The sequence below is a fragment of the Glossina fuscipes genome, unplaced genomic scaffold (genome assembly GCF_014805625.2).
Source record: "Glossina fuscipes isolate IAEA_lab_2018 unplaced genomic scaffold, Yale_Gfus_2 60, whole genome shotgun sequence".
NCBI lineage: Eukaryota > Metazoa > Arthropoda > Insecta > Diptera > Glossinidae > Glossina > Glossina fuscipes.
The window spans coordinates 5,715,107-5,737,576 of record NW_023998432.1 but is presented as its reverse complement, the minus strand read 5'-3'; the positions used below and the strand labels follow the sequence as shown (position 1 = coordinate 5,737,576).

Below are 22,470 nucleotides of genomic sequence, written 5' to 3'. Positions count from 1 at the left end.
AACCCGATGGGACAGATGGTTCCAAACCATTTTCTACTCATCGTTTATTTCTGCAAGTATGTTACAAGATAGAATGTACCAGCGTTTTTCAAATTTTTCAAACCGTTTCATCGATTTTATGAACGTTTAGTCGGCCAGAGATTCATTAGAATCCGCTCAAAAGCAATTCCTGCTCTTTATTTTTAGGGAATTGCGTTGCCTTGTCTCTTTGCCCCCTGATAAAAATAGACTGCCCTTGTCAGCTTTACCGTCAATTTAGAAACACAGGTTTATCCTCGGAGTTTCCTTCTTGATTAAGTTAAGTAATGGTACTATCGATTCGCCGATGTTACTTGATGAGATAAACTACAATGCCCCGAGAACCGTCTCTCTAGGAACTTTAGTTTCATAAATCTTAGTCAATATAGATATAATAACACACTTCTCAATTCTTTTAGTTTCCTTTGCAAAAATCTAAATGGTATCTATAATTTAATCTTAATAGCGGATTCTATAAATTCTATCAAATCAACTTTCACAAATATGCATGCTTTGCCTATGCCACATGTAGATTAGCTTCTATTCTTGACATATTCATAGATTTTGGAATTCAATTTTTTGCCTATTATCGTTTGCCAAGCTTTTGCCCGTTTGCAATGGATTGGGGTTTACACCCCAACGCGGACTTACACGGGCTGGCGGTGTGTCTCTATGCGGGATATGTATATGTTTCTTATTCCTTTTTTCTCTCCCTGTTTATACATGAATTTGTTTCTTTTATATTTTTTCTTTCTTTCTTTAAATACTTTTAAATACTTTTTAATAATAATACTTCACACATTCAATACGCCTCACATTTATTTTTACCAGTTAATAGAATTGGGCTATTAAATCATTTTATTTCGTTTTCATGTGTGAATAATATTAAATAAATAAAATCTGTTGCACTAAATTTGGACCAGGTAGGTATATTTTTCGGGTTCCGTCCCCAAAAAAAACTACTCATAAAAAGTAAGCCTTTATTTGCCAATAAATTCTACTTTTTGGCACTTTATAACGATAATGGCGATAATAGGTGAATAATAATAACGTTTTTGACAAGAAAACTAATTTTGCTACATTTAAACCACGCCAATATGCTTAGGGTACTCTTCTATAAAAGGGATTCTATGAAGAGTATGCTCTTACTTATCAGGATAAAATAAATGATTAATTGCATTTATCGATATGGCTATCTCGATATGGGATATTTAACGGTCGGCCTCGCCTACTTTTACTTGTTTTTTAACTATCTATTGGCTGTCCCGTTCTGCGGCGCTAGAGTATGACTTGAGAGGATTGTTAAACTTATGCCTCTCTACGAAAACCTGCGTGTAAAAACAACACGAACTTTTTATTTGATGTATTGTTTTTACCTTTCCGTCTCCATATGGTGTGGGTAGTTACACTAAGCATAAGTGGATAAGTGAAGAGAATATATATACGTGTGCGTGTGTACTGGTATGTAAAAATTAATCAAAACATTTTGCACAAAAGCAACAGAATCATAATAAAAACTTTAACATTTGCAAACTCTGTGTGTGTATGCATTGTAGCCCACCAACAACTATTCTACCACACGTTCACCTCACTTTAATGCTGTACGCCAGTCTAACATTTTGTTTTCATAATGTGCTTGCAACTATGTGTAAACAAGTGAAAAGAAACTCAATACAGGACGAAATAATAACGACAAAAACAATAACAACAATAACAACCACAACGACTAGAACAACTTTTCTATCAAAACTTTTTTCTTAAAACAGAGAGAGACTAAATGGAGTGGAGGAAGAGAATTTATATGAAATAAACACAAAACTGTCAACAAGGATCTCATTTGTTACACTGATTATGATTATGTTGTTGGCAAAACGTCTACACACTACAAAACAACTCAAGACAATGCTTCTACGAACAGCAACAACAATGAATGCTGATGATATTTTGATTTCATTTCTATTGTTATTTCTCTTCTCCATGGATTTACTGTTTTTTTCTTTTTGTCTTTTCAGAGCGAAATGAAATGAAATCATAAACATAATCATGTTTTTTTCTACTGTCGTAGTTTTTGTTGTTTTTTATTTTTTTCTTTTTATTTATTTACTGCAAGGGACAGATGTGTGTATGGTGTGTTTGGTGTGGAAGTACCTCTAAATCTTAGATAGAGCCATGTGCAAAAGTGATTAAAAACTTTAGTGAGATTGTAAAGATGGGGGGTGTTTTTCATTTTTTTTTTTATAAAAATTTATAAAAATGTTAAATTTTCTTAATGGGAGCATAGAAATGAACTTACCTCCGACATAATATCCAAAATATTAAAATGAAAATATATTTATGGTGAATCAGATACGAATATGTGAAGAAAATTCATTATAGTTAACTGAAACTATAGCCTGCTTTCCGTCTTTTCTCATTTCTATTATTACAGTTGACAAACAAGGTCGTAAGTTACCTGAATGCTTAGACATATTTGCTTTATTTACTCCGGGCTTTGGCTTCTTTGTACATAGTTCCACTAAGAATTTATAAGCCTTAGAAAAATATTACCACAATTGTATAAGGATTTATAAGAAGATTAAATTATTTTTACACGCATTCGTCATATCTGCCATTAGTGATATTGAAATAGAAACATTAGTTTGTAAATTCTTGGTTGAATGTTGCGTATTAAACTTTAAAATGTTTTAGAAGTTGAGTTACGCCTTCAGCTGGACCGTAATTGAAAGAATCTAAACAGATATTGAAAACTACAAAAGTATTGCTCCTAAATAAATATCAATTTATATTAGGTGCTTGCATGTATTTTGATCAACGATGGTGAAAATGATATAATGTATGTATCAATATGCATAACTGTTAAATTCAATGATTCCGATTTTTCTCTACGTAAAATAATAGTATTCCATTTAGTGTTATTGAGTTATTATATAGAAGCTAATCATGGAACACTCAAAAGTGCATTTTCGACATGCATTGATTTTGTTGCTTGGTTTGAAGAAATCTGCTGCCGAAGGCTATGGAACAAAAGTAGTAATTTCGATGTGAATCACAACGGCGTGGAAGATCAAAAAAGTACGAAGAAACTGAAGACTCATTGGATGAAAACACAGCTCAAACTCTTAAAGGACTACCAAACAGTTGAGCAGCAGGTGATTGTTTCTAGACGGTTACATGCGATAGAAAAGATCCAAGAGGAGGGAAAATGACTACCACACGAATTAGCAGAAAATGTCATTGCGAACGCTTCAACAACACGGTTTCATTCTTTGCCAGGCACAATAAGAAAACCTTTTGTTGGCGTATTGTCGATGAAAAGTAGCTCTACTGAGATCATCCTAAGCACAAAAAATCGCATTGTTGTGTGTAATGTATTATGAGTTGCTACGGCCGAATGAAGCTGTTACCGCAGATATCTATCGGCGCCAATTAGACAAAATGAGTGATGTGTTGTTACAAGAAAGGACAAGCAATAGCGGCTAATAGACACAAAGTAGTCCTCTTGCATGACAACACTTGACCACACGTTGCGATAGTTGTAAAGGATACACTGTTGTAGCTCGGATAGGAAGTTCTGCCACAGCCAGCGTACCCACTAGACATAACGCCTTCTGATTACCACTTGTTCGGATAGATGCAGCATGGCTTGGCTGAAGAAGTGCAAAAACGGGTTAATGATTGGATTGCTGCTAAACCAATACCATTCTCTCCATCGCCCTTTTGCCAGGAGGATGGGAAGAAGTTGTAGAAAAAGATGAAAGATATTTCGATTAATATTAGTTAGGGGAAAAAGAAATCCATTATTTTTATGTGAATTTCAGGACTTTATTTAACATGCTTCGGATTGTCCGATTTGGGTCAAATATCCACCGTTTTGTTGTACGATTTGTTGCCATTTTAAAGGTAACTTCGAAATGCCTCTCTCATAGAAGTCCTAGTCTCTCTTTGCAAAAAACTCTAGTAGTCGATTTTCACAATTCTCCCTAGATTCCAATTTTTTAATCATTAAAGAAATTTTGCAATGCAAGAAAAAGATGATAATCGCTTGGTGCCAAGTCCGGACTGTATGGCGGATGCATTAAAACTTCCCAACCAAGCTACCGAAGTTTCTGGCGAGTCACTGTAGATGTGTGTGGCCAAGCGTTGTTCTGGTGGAACACGACACCTCTCCTGTTGGCCAATTCTAGCCATTTCTGGTCAATCGCTATCTTCAAACGGTCCAGTTGTTGGCAGTAGAGATCAGAATTTAGCGTTTGGCCATATGGAAGCAACTCATAATAAATAATCCCCTTCCAGTCCCACCAAATTCATAGCAAAACCTTCCTGGCCGTTTGAGGTACTTCACCGCTCTTTGACCACGATCGTTTTCGCATAGGGTTATCGTATGTGATCCATTTCTCATCTCCAGTCACCATCCGTTTAAAAAATGGGTCTATCTCATTCCGTTTGGCCAAGGCTTCGCAGATGGAAATTCGATCCATCATGTTTTTTTCTGTTAATTGGTGTGGCACCCAAACATCGAGCTTCTTTTTGAATCCAGCTTTGTGTAAATGGTTTAAAACTATTTTATGGTCGATTTTTAGCTCCTGGGCGATGTTACGACTACTAACATGCCGGTCAACTTCGATCATTTCTCCGATTTTATCGACATTTTGACGACCGGCCTACCTGTGCGAGGTGCATCTTTAACATCAAAAATTCCTGAACGGAATCTACGAAACCAAAATTGCATGTAATTGGCTGTTACAGTATCGGAACCATAAACACCATTCACAATTTTAGCCGCTTGGCTTGCATTTTCGTTTTTGTGAAAGAAAAACTGTAAAATGTACCGAATTTTCTCTTTGTTCACTTCCATTTTTAACACGCTGTAACTCAGAACTGAATGCACCAAACAAAAAACAGCAAAAGAATTCTTTTTATCTGCGAAATGTCACCTTTCTAACGAGCATAAATATAAAATTGTTTGATCGATACTTTACGAGAAATCTATCAGTGCAGCCATCTACCGAAAAAATAATGGATTTCTTTTTCCCCAAGCTAATATATTTTGTACTAATTTTTCTCAAGAAACGCTTTTTTCATGTAAAAAAATTATCAGAATACCTGCAAGCAACTATTAGCTGACATCAGCGTGATGTTTGACATAAATATTTTTTGAATTTTTTTTACAATTTGACTCAAAAGATGTTTCTATCAGTTAATAGGCGTAGCCAAATATTTTTGACTAACATATACTTATTTACTCGTAAGGGCTACTCAAAATACTGTTACGAAAATCCCAAATCCAGTTAATTTCAGCCAAGCGCCTCATGCAGCTGCAGGCCGATGAAAAGCAGACAGGTAAAAGCTAAGTGCACATTCGAAACGCGTCATGCAGTTGCAGGCCGATGAAAACGATTAGAGGAAAAGCAGGCTGGGATTAGAAATAAAACCATAAATTTAGGTGTAGTAACATGCTTGTAAAAATGTATATAAATAGAATATATGTGGACGGGCGAATAGTCCGGCAAGAACATTTTGAGCTGAGAGTACCGCCAAAATAAATTGTAAACACAACAAACGTACCGTATCTGTGAAAAAATGGAGAAATGGGTCATGTCCACCTAATATTATAAAATAACAAGATTTGACATTTTACGTCTACCACAGAGGGGTGGAAGTATATTCATATTGCCAAACCACTTACAACACCCGGATATATTCTTGATTGCATCAAGTTTTGTACCGATTTAAGTATCTCTGTCTGTCGATCTGTGTCGCCTCTCTGTCTGACTATCTAATTGTGTAATCTGTTTAGTGTAACAGATATTTCTGGTCCCAAGATCAAATAGTTCGAACGACATCCATAATACGACATAAGTTTAGAACGTCTCGGATTTCTGAGTTCCTTGCTCATTGCGCAATAGGCACGCAATAAAAATTTTCGTGTATATTTTACAAAAGCTAGCCACGGGCACCTAATATTATAAAGTATGGAAATTTAGTTTTTTGGGTTTTTTCTTTAGTCGCTTTTAAAATGGATATGACGGATATACCCAAATATAATTTTTTTATTCGTTTTATGTAAAATAGACCTGTGCGTGTATGTTATGTTACTGTCAAAAATAATAAAATGTATAGGCTTAATAATGCGAATGCATAGCCGAGTATGAAAAGTATCGCGATTACCAACTCAATGGTGGCGGGTTCAAATGTCAAGTGTGCTAGAGTTTTCAATAAAGGCGAGTGTATGGTCTAAGTTATTCAGTAGGCTTTTATATCCATACTTTGTAAATTTGTCTACCACGTTGGAAGAGAAAAGGCCGGAACTATTTCAGGTTAGAAGCATTAGTTTAGTTTTTGACTAAAATTTCTTCACAATAATGGACAGAACTGAAAATTTTCAGATATATCCTTTTTGGAGCAAAGTTATCCGCTCTTAAACTTTGAAACTCGCCAATATCAAAGTAGACCAAAGTAAGACCATTTCTCCGACTCTTTTGATTTATTTATAAATTTTCTTTTTCTTACTTCTCGAAGCAGATGAAAAATTCTGTGTTAATTTCGTCATTCTATTGCGAAAACCACAAACCATTTCAATGGGTCATTACCAATAACAGCAAGACTATATATTGCTTTTATTATGCTCATTGCACATATTTCGATAAATTTTCAAAAAGCCATTTATCTAACTTTGAAAACTTAGGTTATTGATAGAAATATATCAAAACTTTCTGTATTTAAATTCATTTCTCCGCTTTATATCTAAATCATTGCAAGTTTTAAGGCTCTACAAGCGAACCGTAAGAAAACGTAGAGACTGACGTTGCTGGATCTACCAATGAACTGATTGTCATTAATAATATATGAGCTATACTCTGTAAGTATGCTCACAAATTGCGAAAGGAATGAAAACGCTAACAAATCCCTTTCTTAAATAAAAAATAAGTAAAAACAGTTCATAATTTACAAAAAATTGGGAGTTGTTAAAACACAAGTGCAGTGAAGTTCAAATTGCTACGATTTCACTTGAAACTATGAAAATATCGAAGACCTCTTGACTTTGAACTAATGTAGTGGCAAGTAAAAAAAAAACTGCTAACAGCGAAGACTCTCAATACGTCCATGCTGTTGAAAACTCCAAGCATAATCTTAATTTTGATTGTAAGTAAGATTGGGCAGATAATAAAGTAATGGAAAGGCTTCCTTTAAACTTTATAAAGTGAGCTCAAGGGTTCACATGATTTGCACTATAATCAAAGCTATTATTCGTTGTTTCTTAAGCACTAATCGAAGTTCGACTATAATAAGTGTGCCACTTGCATGTTATTAGTCTAAAGAAAATCCTAATATAACCCGCAAATTTCGAAAATTAAAAATGTCATTCGGATCAAAATTGGCTGCTGAAAAGTTTACAAATAAGATAAGAAACTTTTATTTTTAGACCTCCGCCCTTTTATTTAAAGTTGTAGTACTCTCTTCTCGTATGTTATAGTTTCGTGTACTTTTTTTAATATTCCAGCAAAAAAGTATGCAAAAAGTAGTGTTTGTGACTAAGAAAAGGTATTCACTTTCTGTGTCCACAATTTATTGGTTTAAAAAAAAAGAAGAGATTACAATAATTTTCTAATTCAAAAAAGTCTAATTACGTAAAATCACCATTCCAAACTAAGTACATCGCTAAATTAAGAAAAATTAATAAGGAAAAATTTAAGAATAAACTGAATGCTCCCTACGAATAATCTAGGCAGAAGAGTTATCAGATTATTGCCAGTTGTTCACCGTTTTAACTAATGTCTTCATTCAAGTTTAAGCTGACGAGAGTTTAATAAACAATTAACATCAAGCTTGCTTTTCTACACAAAGGGTTTGAGTCTTAATCATGATTATAATAGACATACTGGTGGAGGGACATATGTACGAAATTCGCTGTCGCTTGATTGATTAATTCAATTGGTATATTGCATCCGTCATCGTGTTATTAGTATTTTTATGCGCTACACAAATTCTACAAGCGTAATGTAATGTCAGTAGTTATGTGTAAATATTATTGGTAATGCCCTACGAAAGTAAAGAATTCTGGACGTGATCGTTGTAAAAAATTTTTAGCTCTATTTATAAATGCACGTCGGATGCAACACTTCGCAAGCACACTCATTACCGAATATGGAACGTTTCAAGATTCTCTAAAAAATCATTTTTCGAATCTTAAATAATTGCCGTTAGTTGTGTTCGTACTTGAGGAATGCAAAAGTTTCACATATTAATATACATATATGTATAACCTTATCATATATACATGATATGTATATATATATATATATAATATACATATATAATTTATATAATATATAATATATATATAAGATTATATATATAATATATGTATATATACATAGCTAAATACCTAATATAAACTTACACATATCAATTTTAATAAAGGTGTGTAATGTGTTGAAATTAGCGCTCTCAAAAGTGAGTTGTCACATTGTTCAAACAATGTTATTTACTGTGGTATGAGTGTGAACGACGCGTATTTGTGCTCCTGTGTGAGTATGTATATGTGTGAATATATTGTCAGTATTTTTTGTTCTGCTGTACGTAAATGTATTTTAATTTAGATTTCTGTTCACTACTATTCTTGTATGCTCTCATTTCATAACTTGCCAACATAATTCTACTGCTACTGTCGTTTTTGTTGTTCTTGTTATCCTCCTGGTGTAATGTATTTTTCATTATATTGTTATGCCAAACAAGAACAACAGCAACGGCAATAGCAGCGTAACAGCATATATGAAGAATTGTTCTTGTGATTATAATATAATATATTGCTCACTCTATCTCGCTTATTTAGTCAGTTGGTTATCTATCTCTCTTACAGTTTTTAATTACTTTTTTCAATTCATTATTTTCTTTTATATTTAGTTCTTGGCTTAAACACATACATGCATACACAGATAATAATGATGGTTTACTTGTGTGTTTTCGTTGTATGGCATATAAATTCATTTTCATTAAACATGATGTCTGACGTAAATCAACATCAACAACCATCAACATCAGCACCATTTTTGAACAACAGTACTAGCAACAGTAAAATGTTGATGATGGTTTCCATTGCAGTTGCAGTTGTTTCTGTTTTTCTTTTTTTATTTATTTAATTTTTTACAGTTTTTTTTTTAATGAAATGACATTGTATGCGCAATGCAATTAGTTTTATGAAAATTATTTTTTTCTCACTGTCTACTTTTAGGTGGTGAAAGCGGTAAACGTAAAGTATATAAACATATATATGTGCTTTTGTGATGTTCGGTATAATTTTTAGTATCTAGTGGCAGAAGCGTAACCGGCGTTCGTTTGAAAAGTATAAATGGCTTTATACTAAAACAACTGATTCCTAGATAATTGAATCTTAGGGCCAATTGCGAATTAACTAATTCAGGCGAACCTTGGCCACTTTTTATCTCCAGCAAATCATGAAAAATAATTTATTGGGACCGTGTAAATACACTTCGATTTTTTAGAGAAGATCTTGTGTGTATTCGAACGCTCCAGTTAGCCCCCTATTTAAAAATGTGTTGGTGTGAAAACAGGTTCGCTAGACGTCAGATCTGTGTTTTAATTTTGAGGTTTTTAAAGGTGCATTCTTTCAGCGTTTGGTAATTTCGATCTATTCCAGAATGTCGCAATATCACGGCAAGGAGGCGGAATGATAACGAATTGCCCCTATGAAAATCATTTATACTAATGCTTTGTAACTTGTAACTTGTTTTTAACTCTCAGAACTAAAGTAGGGCTCCATTAGTGTGTATATTTTCTTAATTGGGCTGAGATTTTGAGTGATCACCAAAAGCTTTTAGTTGGTTCATCTTGAATTTATCAGACATCTTGTAGTTGTAAGAGCTAAGATCATGTATTTAATTGGGAAACTTGAAAGACAGCTTAATCTGGCCACTATTTTATGTACAGTGCGTGAAAAAACCCAAAAAAAAAAAAAAAAATAGAATAAGAATTCCAAATTATTTCGTCACATATTTTGAAAACATAGTCGGTATTAATATGATGTTTTTGAGAATTGTTTACTAGAAACTGCAAAGCGTAAATGGTGTATCTTCACCAATACGACTTCACAATTTAAATCTAGTTTAAAGTTAAAAGCAAATTCATTATATTCTTCCATTATAAAAACGTCTAGTCCTAATTGAAACCCTACAAATTTGTAGTCACTTCCTAGCTTTCTGGCTATTACTTGACATTTCAAGCCTGTTCGTCTTGAACAATTCCTATTTATCGTAAACCGTTTTCTCCTTTTCGACGTCACTGTTTTTCTGCACAACTCGGTCTGTTACATAAAAATGCAAGGCAGTGTGAAATATGCAGGAGAAAAGAGATTAATTAACCTAATGAGGTTGGCGTTGATATTAACGATGAACAAAATTTCACTCGAAACTAGAATAAGAAAGGAAGCAAGGAAGAGTAAACTGGTGGAGAAACGATGATGATGGAAGGAAAATATGATTCCATTAACATTTATGAAAAGGGTAATTAAAATAATTAATAAAAATCCTTAGAGAGATTAAAAATGTGGTCCTTACGCTTTCTTGATAGGGTTTTGGTAAAGCGCTGTGAAAAAATTTTCTATTTTCCTGCACTTTGAAAACATCAAAAAAGAACTTACAATTTTTTTCCTTGCATTTCGTAATTTCTTCTGTACCGTCATCAATTTGTTTTGTTTATATTTGTATTATCTGTCAATTACTGTAGTTGTTGTCGTTCGTTGCTGCTGTTATATTATTTATGGATTCCTTCAATACCCGTGGAAATTTTACGCCTTTGTTACCATGCCATAGTGATAATTAAAAATTCTAATTAAGCCATGATTTAACGCCAGAAATGAATTTCATTGTCTTTGTTCGTTGGTATTGTGGCGCTTTGTGTCACTTTGATATTTTTATATGTGTATGTATATACGTGTCTATGTATATGTGTTTCCTGTACATTGTTTCATTTTGTCTTTTTTTTTTTTGTTCTTAAATGATTTTTGCTTCACAACATGCCAGACTTTACTGAGTATTTCCCAAAGCACAAACCCATAAACAAGCAAGTGAGTAAACCAAAAAGAAATAAATAAATATATATCCATATACATTTCTTTATATGTTAACGCGCGTGTATATGCGCGCGAGCGCACGTGTATGTATGTGTGTGTGCGGGTGGGCGGGTGAATATATGTTTGCGTGTGTATACAATACATCTACTTTCCTGCAATTTTTGTGCAATTATTTGTTGCATTGTTGTTGCTGTTGTATATGTAACTTAAAATTAATTCATCAAGTTTATCAAATGCACTTTTTTCCTCTTCACATCTTTTACTTCAAGCACAATTGTGATATACGTATATATGCACGTCTGTGTCCGAGCATGTGTGCATGTTATAACAGCATGTATGGCTAATCGGGACATCAGTCACTTTGAAATGCTTAAAGCATTTCATTATCATATTCTGTACATAACGGCATCAACAACGAGAACAAAACAGCAATAACATACACGATATGCCTAAAAGATAAAATCAGTTAGTTCGTAAATAGCTTATCATGTAAATAAAGAACAAAAAAGCATTTAAATTCATTGAAATCATTTTAATCACATATTAAATGAAGCTTTTAACTAAAAAAAGACCACCATTTGAGAACATATGTATATGGTTTGAATATGACACTTGGAACTAAATTCAAAAACAGGCGCAGCCAATACAATGCATTTTCTTTGTATCTATAAGCATCAAAAGGTCAGGTTAATGTTTTCATGACTCTCTACAAACAGTCGAAACTAAACAAGTTAGAAATTTATATTCGACTGTGAGCGAGTAATGTATGCCCGCCACCCGTATCTTAATACGGTGCCAAAAAGTGCGATAAAAACCAAAACTCCATACTCTGTAGCATTGGATGATATTTTTTCAATTTGTATACAATAAACGCAGAAAATCTGTTCATGTGCCTATTATAGCTTATGGATCGTGAACAAAAAGCCACGAAAGCAAAGATGTTCTCTATTTATCCTGCATTGTAGGCGTGTCCCTTGACCGATTTGAGCCGATGATTTTGTCGAACGTTTTGTCTTAATTTTTGCAAGCGTGGGACGGGTTGCTGTGAATATTACGCAGACGGATAAATGGAGATGGTTAGTCCATTCGAAATTTGATGCTGGCCAAGCACATATATACGATGGCACCTCTGAGTCTTTCTTCTGGGCGATGCAAACGTTTGGATAAAACAAGGATACGGCCCCACGCTTTGGCGTAAACAATATTTTAACCTATGAAGTTTGTTTCCAAGTTTGGTTTCACATGTGATATAGTGTATTTCAGGAGCTACACTATTCAATACATAAATTATTGAGCAATTTTCTTTTGGTAAAAATATGCCAAAGACGATTAAATATGTTTCAATTTTCTATCCCATGTCCTAATTTGATGCGTTTCTGGCAGGGGAGCTCGTTTTCCCTTTCTGATGTAAGCAATAGTAACTGGAAGCCAAATGTGGAGGTTTTGAATTATAGTAGAATATTATTATTATTATTATTATAATTTTAGACTAATGAAATAAATTCTTAGACTAAAAAAAAGACATTGAGCACTAGCAACACAGGCTATCGGCTCTAATTTGAAATGTACATTAGATAATGAGCTTAGTAGTATTAGTAAAGTAATATATTGAATTGATATTCTGTTCTGAAGCTGATTTAAGAATGTCCAAAGGGTTAATCGTTCCAAATGCAATACTTCTAGCCAAGGAAAAGTTAAGGCGGTCGCAGAGAATGTGTTTTATAGTGAGAGTTTGTCCAAAACTGCAGATTAGGGAGGAAGACTTCTTCAAGATCCATTGGTGAGTTGCAATTGTATGACCAAAGGGAATTCTCGAAAATGTTCGGATCTTGGTTTTCTCAACATTTGTTGGATATAAAGGTGGAATTAATTGAGGGTTAATAGAAGAGTAGTGTTGACGATGACAGTGTAAATTTCCTTCTGTAATTTTCTCTTTAACTATTCTTCCAATATATTTTTGAAGATCCAACTTTTCCATAACATTATCCATAATTGGAGGAGCAGAAGCAGAATCCTTTGCCGTTCGATCAGCCTGCTCATTTCCCAATAAAACGATGAGATTTGATACCCATAACATTTTAATTCTTCCAAAAATGTGGAACGCTTCACTATTTTGCGCGTCATCCTTGCGCAGGGGCCATGCTAATCTTCCCTGTATCGTTCCAATTTTAGTATATGTTCTGCCGTAGCAAGAACTATGGTAGAATATATTTCCCAGGACAATTCGTAATATTAGAAACAAATTTCTGGTTTCTTTCCATCTACATTGGGATCTACATTGGAAATTATGGACAGTTTTTTTGTATCCGCCTGAGCGGCTCTGTAGGCAAAGTATCTCGAATAACAGTTCAATGGTCATGGGATCAAATCTCAAGTGCGGTAAAGTTGATAAAGGAGATAATCATATCAACATTACGCAATATAGTGCCGTTTTTTTGCATATTGTCAACAGTGATGTCGTGTAAATAATGCGACCCATATCTATTGTACAGTTTATATATCAGCTCTTGTAGGTTATATTTCAGTACATAACAATATGCTTTGCTTTGCGGCTGTTAAATAAACGATTGCTAAACCGTTTGAACTCTCAGACTTCGAAAGGCAGAAAGAGAGAAAGGGAGAAAGATAGTTTGTGACAAAACTTTAAACAAAATTTGATTAACGGCAACATCCACGATAATTATAGCGTACACAAAATGTGGTAAGACCTCAGCGGCGAAGAGAATTAGCCGGCGCAACTCAAAGTTAACCGACAGAAAACGACGAACATTAAAAAGAATTATGACCAGATAACGTGAAGCTAATGCGGCAAATGTGGCAGCAAAACTCAATACCCACTTGAGTAATGCTATTTCGACAAAAAATCAGTACGTCGGATGGGCCGCAAAGCTAACATTGTTGGCAAACACCATGTTATTCCAAGATGATAATGCGCCCATACACAGCCAAAAAGTTCAGTCTTGGTTTGATGAGCATCAGTATGTCTTGAAACCTCTTCCCTAGCCAGCACAATCATGTTATCATAATTTAACCGTTATGGGAAGTTTTAGTGCAGAGAGTGGGGAGACGATTTCCATCTCCAATATCGTTGACGAAATTGGGAGATGTCTTGGTTTGAGAATGGAACAACATTCCGTTGGGAACTATTGCGATGCTCAGGGTATTTATACCGCGAGGAATTGCTTTAATTGTTTTAAAAGTAAATGGTCGGCCAATATCTTATTAATTAATAAATATATATAGTATTTATGTCAGGCGTTCATGTGTTTGCAAATTGCAGCCTGCCTTTTTCAAGCAAAATTAAAAAAAAAACCCCGCAACTTGCATTTTCGGTTGCCAATTTCTTCACAATAACTTGCGGAAATGTTTGCTTATATAAACATACTTATCGCGTATTATAAGCTGCGTACTCGGCTGAAACTATCTCTGTAGCCGAAATTATTTAAATAAATAAACAAAGACAAATTTGGAAACTTTTTACCACATTGGTATCACATATGAAATTTAAAATGGCAGTGGCCACTGCAATGCAATTTCAATTACAGGAACGTTGTACAAAAACTTCAACGATAATTTAAAAAAAAATTGCAAAAAAAATTTGAAAAATTCAAACATATATAACAAATTTCATTTAAAATTTCGAACTTCCTGTTTTTAATGGCTAATATAAATTTATTGACCTTCATATCTATTTTCAATTTTTCTACCTCAGCTTGCATAGATCATATCTTAATGCTAACCATTTCATTACAGACTTTAGGTACTTTTTTTTTCCCAATCGCTTTTTGTAATAATTGTATTCATAGGACTCGATGTAGTTGTGTCCCACATTTTTTTCGTTCTAATTCGCGTTGGACTTATTAAAGGAACGATTCATCTTTGTTGTTTTGATAATCCTTAAATACTACTTTCAATCGTTCCCAATTAGAAATTTTGTTTTTAATTCCTTCTTAATAGTACCCTTTTATTTCATAGCATTAGCAGGCGAAAGCACAGGAAATCATCATTGTACTCTACGTCTCTTGTAATAAAAGCGTATGTGAAAGTTAAGATATATGGGAGACGCGAATCGACTCATCTTTTAGTCCCTTTTATTCTACCGGCCGATTCAAAATCATTTTTTGAATTGATCTATGATTATCTGTCCGTCTATCTGGTTTTCTTATACTTAACTGGCAGGCCCCAATTTTTGGAATATTTTGATGAAATTTGGTACACCGACTTGTTTTGACCCTTGGACGAACCAATTCAAAATTTTTTAGACCGGATTAGTTTTTTGACCACTTGCCACACAACATCTTATTTTGAAAAGTCGTTGTATGAATAACTGTATTAAACGAAATGGTATAGGGCGTATCATTATGGGCGGTGTCCCCCTATAGCGTTTTCTATTGTTATCGTAGCAAACTTGTATCGTTAACAAAATTATGCGTTTTTTTATGTCCGATATTTGTATCAAATAATTGCCTTTCGAAATAATACTTCACTTTATCTCCCTTTTGTTACCCAATAGTAATTTTGGTTTTGTGGGAAAATATGAGATTTTACATTCGATATCGAAAAAAATTCATACCCAATAGTGGTTACAGTTGTCCGTTACGATCGATTTTACTCCATATCAAAAACCGTAACGCTAAAGATGTAATTCTTTAACGTGTCGTTTTCACATAAGCAAAAGCATTGTTACGTGCTTATAAATAACAAACAAATGACCGAATTTTTGTGATAACTTCATGAAAGTCCTTATAAATTTGAAGCTTTCTAAGCACATTATGTTTCTTTAAATACGTATGAAAGCATCACAAGTGCAAAATGCTACCCAAGTTTCCGCATCTTGGCATAAGTAAGGAAGAATTGTAATTGTATCGTGTCTATAACGTAATAATAAGTGATGATCGAGTTTTTAACTAGACGACAGAGAGAATTTTATTTATCTTGGTGTCCATCGCAAGTTACATTTTTTCCGTTTTCGTTTAACAATATGAACTTATTGTCGACATATTTTGAAGTTGTCAACAAAGGGATCTGTTACCTGAGATAAGAAAGATGAATGCTGCTCAGAAAGACAATAGGTCATAGATTGACCAAATGACAATCAAAGAGGTGTGCGGAATGTGTGAGAAATACAGCGAACGTATCCCTGAATAGGAGGCCTAGTGTCGCTATGCTAAAAAATATGCCTACAATGCTTATTTGCATATTGCAACAGTCTTCACTTTCACAGTAGGCAGAGTTGCAGTAATGATTAGCGCCGTTCCCCACCACCGAGGTCTGGCTGGAGCAGTTAATAACGCTCAACACCCAACTCATTTTCTTAATTACTCGTGCGATCTATACCGCGGTATTTGACGCTTCCGATATTGTAACGCTTTCTGCATTTGGTGTTTGGACTTACTGAATAATTCCAAAAACCACAGCAACAGGAGAGTATTAGATAAAACATTAAGGTAGTAATATAAAAAGAAGAAAACAGATTTTAACAAATTCCAAAAAGAGGTATGTGTGTGCCATATATGTCGACGAAAGTATATTAATACAGGTTTATCAGATGCAAACTCAAACAGTTCGTATTTAAGACTCTGTAAACAAAACATGTTATTATCAAGGCGTAAGGTCGCTGTAAGAATCTAAAAGCAAAGGTTTTTTGACAATTTTTTATGAATCGAAGGTGCAGTGAAAGATTGATAACATTTCAATAAACTATTAACTATAAATATACTTGAACCTAAAAAAACTACTTCTGAAAAATTTAAAAAACTGCCAGACATGTTTTGTGCCAAGGGCGTTTTCGGCCCACAAAATAACTTAGAAAAATGTGAATTTAAAAAAAGGATAGTTTTAATCTACATGATGAAACATATACAATTTTTAAAAATATGGAGATTTGTGTGATTCCCAAGTACTTTTTCCGAAAATATCCCACCTATTTCTCGTTAGAATATTCCTCTGAATATATTGTAAAAAATTCGACTGAAAAAGTGAAAATTTTGGGAGTTATGCTGCGTGCTTTTTCAAAAATTTTGTTTGGAAGGAAATGCTTATAAACTTTTAACGTGTGTTATAGGCATTGTTTTTTATCACCATCAATATTTTTTGTCGAGTACCTTCCTTTGGCTGCATTTGTCAAACACAGAATCAAATGTGTTACACTACACAAGTTGCGCAATAATGAAGAAAAGAATAAAGAAATATATGATTTAAAAGCGAAACTAATAATCAACAGCAAAACCTTCATTCCCTAACTTTTAAGTTCTTGAGAGGATCACTGAAAGACTTACATTTGTTCTTCATATCCATTCAACGGTCGTCTAACAAATATTTTTTTCGAAGTACTCTTAACTGCACATAAACATTTTTCCAGATAACCTCTTACTGTGTTAGAGGAGCTAAAACACCCCAGATGAGACATTGCATTATAACTTTACAGGCAGAATTCATGTAACACGGGCAATCTCTTCTTTACATTTCAAGGGAAAAAATTACTGTAAGATAATGTATTTTGTTCAACATATTCTAGAAGGTCCAAAGCATCCGTTAACTCAAATTAAATCAAATTTGGAAATAGCAGTGATCCGTTAAAAACAACAAAAAAACGTACGAAAAATAAAACGAAAACACAATTATAAGTAACTTATAATGTATAGACTTTATTCATAAAGCAAGGTTTGCCATTGGTCCAATGATCTGGACTAACCAATAACATGCTTACAATTAGCAAAAGCACTTTGTGCTTATTATATACTTCTATACTGAAGATTCGTAATAGCTTCTAAAATAAATCAAAAATGTTCTTTTTCATTAAACACCAAGATGGGTGTATAAGATTTGCGTACAGCGTCTGGAAATATCACTCAGAAACTGTACAAAATTTATATATCAGCACGAATAATTGCATTAACGTAGCTAGTTTTTAGTTAGTCTATTGAAATCACTGTTTTTACCTCTAAAGTTTCCCTACGAAAACAAGCTTACTATTAAATTTTTCCTTAAACTATGCTTTAATGGGGAGCATAGATGGCCGAAACCCTCACCTCCAAGTGGTTATCCTCGGGCAACGGCTTCGGCCGGCTAAGAAGGGAATAAGGTTTTGGGTTACTAACTCGGCGACGAGTTTCTTAGAGATGGTGGAGGGGTTGGCTGGAAGATGAACTCTTCACTCTTTAGCTGGTTACTACCTAGGAATTTTCTGAATGGGTTTAAAGTACGTAGAAGGTAGTAATCTAGCGAGTGCATGGTAGATCGCCCCTGCCATGTCAGTGCAATACCCGAGACTTATATATCTCGATGAAAAGTTGTTCTGGGGGCTGGCTAACCCGGATGTATGGAGAATCCGAAGGCAAGTGCGGTCTGCTTTTACAACCGCTGAAAGTATGCCAAAGGCTTTGTTAAATAAACTAGGAGCCACGGGAGTCAGGAGGCTCGTCTCACAAAGCCACGTATGCCTGCGGGTATATGATGGGACTTTGTTTAAAAGTCGTATCATAATAAGAATTCTCTCAAGAATATTTAACTTATATATTAATGATACGATTTAAAAGGATTTGACGGATGGCTTTCGCTTTGGCCTATTTAAAAAACCCTCTTGAGAAATAATATTATTATGTGCTGTTAAAGTAAGCTGGAAAGTGCATAACTTAAAAAGGGATATTGACGGCAGGCTTTTCACCCTTTTGCCTAACATACTTTTGAACATATGTCGCGGATGCCTGCGGGTAATGGTGGTAATTGATCAACGGCGCCGTGGAAACCTTATGGTGATAGCGAGCGCATTTTTCCCTCTTTTGAACGCATAACGTTGATCAATTTGTGAGCCCTGACTGCTTGGGTGCGGCCCTTCGGGGAGTACTCGTGGTGGTTGTGATTGCCAGTTCCAAGCCAAAGTGAAACAATCGAGTACAGCTAGGCCTCACCACTGACCAGAATGGGGTTTATTGATCCATATGCAATAAACCATTCTGGACTCTGGTGCTGTTTAGGCCCGTACTCTGTGGGGATTGCCTAACTCGCCAGGGGGCGAGTTAGTTACGCTTAAAGGTGGCTTGGGCCACCGTGTAGGTTAAGCCTTTCAGGCAGGAACTCACGTTAAACCCTTGCCACAAACTTCCCACCTACTACACCCATAATTAACAAATCATTTCCAATCCTTCGCATTTTTAGAAAATTGAAATAGGTTTCAAGTACTTCCTAATGCAAGTCTCTACGTAACGTTCTTAAATCTCCTAAATTATAAAGGAGGAAATCGAAGTTTTATTGTGAACTGTTTAAAAGAATATTACATACTTCCCTATTCTTTTCCTATCATATTAAATGCAGAATAATAACAGAATATATGGCGAAGGAAAATCCACAAATAAAATTGTTTGGTTAGGAATCAATAGTTTGTAGAGTTTATAAAAAGTTATTTAAAAAAATGTTACTAGATAAACGACAATTTAATAAGTTCTGTATATTTTTTGATAAAATTCAAAATTATTTAAAATATACTTGTAGAAGCCTTAACAGTTGAAATATTCATTATCACCATCTATGGTCGTTTGCTTCTTATCGGGTAGCTTACGGGCACCTTCGCGGTAGAAACTTCCTGGTTCTAAAATAAAATAATCATATTTTCAATTTTTCTAAATCGTTGATACGCTAATCACAGGCAGACTAATGCTGAGCATAAAATGCCAGTTCCCAGCCCAATTTGATGATGATTTATGGGGTTGCCCTTACTGCAGATGCACGTTGTCAATATGAATTTTCCAGTAATTTGTTAATTTTTGTTTATAATGGTTCCATATCTGTTATTTTGTAAAAGTCTTAAGCACAAAATCCCTAAGCAAATTTAGCATCATAGTTAATAATATATTTTGGCTTACTTCTCAATTTCTAGTTTAGGTTAGGGCACACTTACTCCATACCGTATGACGACTTTATATAAGGGAATCTCAATTATAGAATTTCGAATTTTTGCTTATTAAAGGCAACACTGTCATTACATTTTTGAAATTCAGAAGAGAAAAACGAATAAAAACGTGTAGCCAAAATTTATAATAATTTAGAAAAATAATCCAAAAAGCAAACGCAGAAATATATTTCCGAAAAATGCTTATGATTAACTTAACTTCGGGAAGCGAAAAACAGGAAGAGATATTATTTTGAAAGTCAAACCATTACACCAAACAAAATCAAGAAGGCTTTGTCTAAAGACATCTTAGCTAGCGACTTATTTCAAAACTGTTTTTAACATGCCTATACATGTGTACTAATTGGTTTAGAACTTTCTGCTGAATCTTTAAAAAAAAGTTTGTCTTTTGAAATAATACTTTTCTTGGAAATTTTTTTAATAATAATATCGCCGATTTCCATATATTTGAAAAGTGTTGGAGTTTGATACATGGGCAAATTATGCAAGTGAAAAATCCGATACCTTCCTGGTATATATTTTTTAAAGCTACAGTGATGGTGCCATCCCAAGTTGGAGACTTTCGTGGACGTGGTTCAACTTCCTAAATTTTAATCACGTCTTCGCTTATGTAGCCCTCTTCCGAGACGTAAAAGGAACACGTGTCAAGGGGTAATAGAAGAACATAAGTTAAAAGAGACCTTATGATTTCCTAGAAATATTTCTGCAAAAGTGAGTGTTTTGTCCCTAGATAAAGAAAGTATACCACCACGATATTTAAGTGATGGATTGATATTGCGCTTTTGACGTAACAATTTGCTTAGAGTGCAGAATAGAGTATTTCCTTTGCGCGTAGTTAATAAAGTTTAAAAAACTCACTTGTTGTCGATAAGGCTGCCGATGTTTTCTATAATAATTTCTTATTCGAATTAAATTAAGCCCACAAGTACGAAGTAGAAGAAAGTTAATTTTAGGTCAGTTCTGATTTCATATAAACTGGTGTAAACCATTCATTAGGTCCTATAAGCGCATATTTGTTTCGGTTGAATCGTTGAAAGTCTATTTTGGAACAATCCATATATCTGACTAATTTTCTAAATAAGTAAAACTGTTTTCACTATAAGCCTAATCTTATAGTCTTTTAACCATTTATAATTAAAGCGATTGGTTGATAGGGATTAAATGGAATGTCACGTAATCGTATCATGTAGAATTGTTATTGGAAAAAATGTTGTGGTTTCCCTTAAAATATTCGTCCAAGTTTGCTTTGCTCTCAACAACAAATTATTTTGGTGAACAGAAAACGACGAGAAGAAGCGTTATTCTAAAATCTTGCCCTTTGAGAAGAGTTTGTTATTATTCAATTTATCTGTTATTTGCAACTAGATAGCAGGATTCGAACATGCACTGTTCGTGTAAGTATGATTTTGGTTGCAACTTTCGCAACTCATTTTAAAATTACCCGCACTTCTCTTGCACTCACAACGCAAACAATATGCTTAAGCTTTATGTAACAGAAGCAGGTGATATATCCGACCATTTGATAGTTTCGACACTAGACTGGCTTGCCTTCATGCTTTCAATTGTGGCTGCAGCGAATAACAGTGTGAAATAATATTTTTATAATCTGGCATAGAGTATCTAAGCGGACGGTGCCGTTTTTCAAATAAGTAATAACAATAATGTCATCCGAAATCATTACATATAACAAAATGGAATATTTCATTAGTAACATTCCAGCAACAAAATTATTATGTGATAGATCAAGTCATTTAATGTAACCAAACAACCGAAATGAAAACATCCCAACAAGAGAACCCACATTGTTTCGTCGTTGATAACTTACGATTAATCGGGAAATAAAAAATATACAAGTAAAATAAGTATTAAAATTAAACAATATTAGCAAGCGTACACATATAAAACAAACTAAGCCTTTAATTACGACCACAAACCCAAAAAAGCTAAGTTATTGCTACTAAATCTCATGCAAAATCAAAGTACAAACACTGAAAGCATGCAATATCTAGATCGGGCTGTAACAACCTTCAGAGATATTAGGTAACTGCAGATTTTAGATACGTTTTGAAAAATACTGAAACCTATCATAGAACACCAATTCCATTGCTGTGTGTAGGCCCTGCCACCGCCAAACTCGCCCCAAACATGCCCCCTCCGTATACATAAGACACTAAATTAATTATAAAAAGTTTGAACGAACTTCTTCAAGGGCAGATTTTTCATATGTTTTAAGAAGACACTAAAACCTCTCAATAAAACCTAATCTCATTAGTATGTCCAAGGTTTATCACCGCCAAATGCTCCCCAATCCTGCCCTCTCTATATACACAAGACACTAAATGCAAAATGTTGCGATGTGTTGCTAAGGAAATGTTCGATCTTATCTACATAGTGTTTACGTTCTTGTGGCTATTGAAATATTCGATTTTATATACATCACGTTTTGTCTTTATCT

General features: G+C 34.2%; 1 protein-coding gene and 1 non-coding gene across 2 annotated transcripts in view; both read right to left on the bottom strand.

Moving 5' to 3' along the window:
* Positions 1–22,470, bottom strand: part of LOC119637683 (chitooligosaccharidolytic beta-N-acetylglucosaminidase) — a 72,051-nt gene that overhangs the window by 31,651 nt on the left and 17,930 nt on the right. The gene's annotated exons all lie outside the window — the stretch shown is intronic.
* Positions 13,197–13,303, bottom strand: LOC119637733. Its single transcript, XR_005247329.1, has one exon. It is a non-coding gene; the product is annotated as a U6 spliceosomal RNA (small nuclear RNA).